Source organism: Apodemus sylvaticus, chromosome X (assembly GCF_947179515.1).
Source record: "Apodemus sylvaticus chromosome X, mApoSyl1.1, whole genome shotgun sequence".
Lineage (NCBI taxonomy): Eukaryota > Metazoa > Chordata > Mammalia > Rodentia > Muridae > Apodemus > Apodemus sylvaticus.
In genome coordinates this window covers 134,981,325-134,984,897 of record NC_067495.1, presented here as the reverse complement: position 1 = coordinate 134,984,897, position 3,573 = coordinate 134,981,325, and positions in this window count along the sequence as shown.

Genomic DNA, 3,573 nt, shown 5'->3' with positions numbered 1-3,573 from the left:
GACAAGAAAAGGTTATTAAAATTTTCAGGCAAAGGGAGATTGGGATTGCCATTTTATATACTCATAAAGCATATCTATATTGTCACTACGATGAAAAGGTACTTATCACAACTTCATCTTCACTGATTATTGAAGATCCATATAGAACAGCCATGTTGTATAAAGCTTAACATTTTAAGGAACCTGTGTGTGCTGAGGATTTCTGACAAGTTTGGCTTTAGTGAGTTCCACAGGCTTGCCTCTTTTTGCCAATCTTCTCAAGTTGGGGAGTGCTTGTGAATGTCTCCCAAATCTCACATTGTTCACTGAATTCTGATAAAGCAGACCTATACTTCAAAGTGAATTTCCACAATCTTACATTTAGGGAGATAACAGAAAAGTCACTGGATTTCCAAAAAAAAAAAAAAAAAAAATGCAGCAAATCCTTTACCATTTTCTTTCATATGGGCCAAAGCACAAGCTAATAGGAGAATCAGTGATCTCTGTCTTCTGGCATTTCTTCTGTAGACATAATGTATCAGGTATTCACTTCCTTGTTCTTTGAGTTTCAAGGAACAGCATTTTCTGAAACAATTCTATGACATGAAAGGAATTGCATTATCTAAGCTTTCTTGTTGATCAGTTTTGGCCAGTTGTTTAATATGCTCTTGTTAGTTCATAGGTGTTATAGTAGGGATGAAAGATGACTCAAAAGATGTACAATATATTTGCTCATCTTAAAGATTCATAAACAATTTGAGGCAGAATCCTAAGGATTAGTTTTCCTATGTAACACTGAGACAGGCCTACCATGTGCTTACTGCTCCTCACCGGTCCTCTCTTATCTAATCCTGATGAAAACAGAAGGAAGCAGATACTGGTATTGTCTTCATTTTTTAGGTTATAAACCAAGAGGAAAGGAAGCAAATTGGCTTTTTCAGATTTACTCAAGTGCTAAGTGGAGGAGCTGCTTTTAACATCTGTCTATCTCCTTCATTATAGACACGAGAAACAGGGCCAGAGAAAATAAATTACATTTTAAAAATTGTACCTCTGTTATTGTCAAGTCAAGGCTGTAACTCCAGCTTTGACCCTAATTCAATGTTCCTTTTACAACTTCCAGCATCTAAGCTCTTCAGGGAAATGAAGTATGTTCTGGACAACTAAATCAATGTTCCCTCTTCAACAAGACTAGAAACAAGAGCTGAGCAGGAAGTCATCCTGGGTTTGTCTTGCAATGCTTATTCATTAAACAGAAGAGGAAGAAAGAAAATCTTCTGTCCTTTAAAACAGCCCGTTTTGGATGTGCTGTTACATAATGGACATACTCAAGCAAATGGAAGTGATCGATAAGGAAGCACAGAACAGTCTTCTCTGCACCAAAATGGTTCAATAGATTTGAGTTAGCTGGCTGTTTTAGGCACTGATTGCATGGTACATCCATTACTGGCAAAAAGCTAAGCACAGTTTTAAAATACTTCTTGATAACAGAAAGCTGTCTTGCAAAAACAAGAAAATGCGTGTTGGTTGTTGTCCTTTGTCTTGGTTGGTATGTGTGAGTAAAGGGGGGGGGGGAGTAGTGAGGCTCTTTGGGATGGACGTCAGTATGTGCTGCTTCCTGTGTTTCTGAAGGCAAAAGATCAGTTACGGACTTGCTTCAGGGGAGGTGCAAGTTAGAGATAAACATCAATGAGCTATGTTGGAGCTTCAATAACCCATGCTTGCGCATTATCTCAGCATGCCTACTGTGTGTCCTCTGGACCCTGTTTTTCAGTCTCCTGGTGTGCCAAGCATAGTATAGGTGCTGCATAGCTGTTAGTTCAATGAGTGACTGACACATTGATTTTGGCTCCAATCACCAAGGCTCAAAGCGCTGAACCTTGCCTTTTGGAAGGACTTAGGAAACATAAAATAGGACATAAAGGAGCAATTTATGAGGCTTTTGTGAATGAAACAAAAATGGTTGTAATGATTTGGTATTTACTGTTGGTAATGTTCCCCTTCACACATGGGGACATTTACTGCTCTGTGCAGATCTATAGCGGATGTGCTGGCCTTAACTGCTGACATGAATTTGGATGTCAAAGGTGACCCATGTGTGATAAACACTTGCCCGATAGCATGGCAAGGCAGGTGGTTTGTTGGCTCACAGTGGTTCAGATGGACGTATACACCTTTGCAGAGGCAGCAGGACCATAGTGAGGCTTGGTCAAAGAAGGAAGCCTCTTCCAACCATAGCCAATCTGTTTGCACTGAAGGACAGAGAACAGTCAGGAGAAAGACAGCTGGGACAGAAGGGAACAGCCTCTGAGCTTTTGGCACCACCCACTCTTCATCTACATGTCCCTTTGGCTTGGCCCTTCATAAAGATGCTTCCTGAGAGCCTGTGTAGAAACTAGAAGCAGAAGCAGTTGATGAGGGCAGTTGCTCAGTTATTTGGGGAGAAGGGGCAGATTCAGTCAAACCTGGAACTGTACCTGCTGCTACTTGTTTCTTAGATAAGAAAATGTCACAGAAGTAAACTTAAGACTGATTAATGTTCCCACAGAGTTCACAGGTAGACCACTTAGGACCACTTAGGATAAATTTGATCACTTAGGACAGCATAAAAACACTCTTAAAGAAAAAAATGATTCTTACAACAAAAATGTCTAAGGCTTGAAATGTCTCAAGCTTATACCTACACCTTTTTCATGGCTCTTCCCTCCTAACCTCAACCAGCATTAATTTAGTAAGGGTCTATACTTTAAACATGGCAACTGGAGGGACTGAGGGCATCCAGGGGGCTGGGCTGCTCGAGAGACAAAGGGACAACTTCGAACATGGAGTAAGTAGACCACGAGACAAAGAGAGTTCTCAGGCCTGACTCTTGCTACTTTCTGTTGTCTGGGTCCCAGTTTCTTCACCTCTAGAGGAACAGCCTCTAGATGGATGCTCTTGGGAGTCCTTTCTAGTGTCACCAGTTCATGAGTCATCACCATTTGTAATCTTCTGATGATGGTACAAGGAAAGCAAACACAAATACTGTCATTTGTATCAAGATAACCAATTTCCAGAGAGCTGGCTATGGACCAGAACTATCATAAATTTCTATGAGAAAAGCAGAAGCTGTTTGTTTGGCGTTAGAACTGCAAAAACATGGGCTAATCAAAATGTCATTTCCTCTCAGTAATTACAGCCCCAGCAAGAAATTCAAATGCAGCCAACATTTTTTGGCATTAACGTTTATGAGACAAAGTAGTGGGAAGAGCTACGTTACAGTTTGGATCTAGAATGTAAATCATGCCTCAACCTCTGGTTAGCTATGTGGCTTTGGGGAAGGGCCCTTTCTCCAAGCTTTATGTTCTCCCTCACCCCTTTCTCTTTCCTTCTTTTTCTTTTTTAAAGGTAGGCTCTCACTGTGTACCCCAGTCTGGCCACAAAGTTTCTTGCCTCAGCCTCCCTAGTACTGGGGCTAAGGTCAAGTGTTACCACACCTAGCTTGGGCCTCCATTTGTTTATATGTAGAATGCTGTCTATTGCTTCAGATTTTTTTTAGTTTCAGTCAAAATTAGTATATGTAATTTACTTCAACTTCCCAGCAAGTAGCAGATG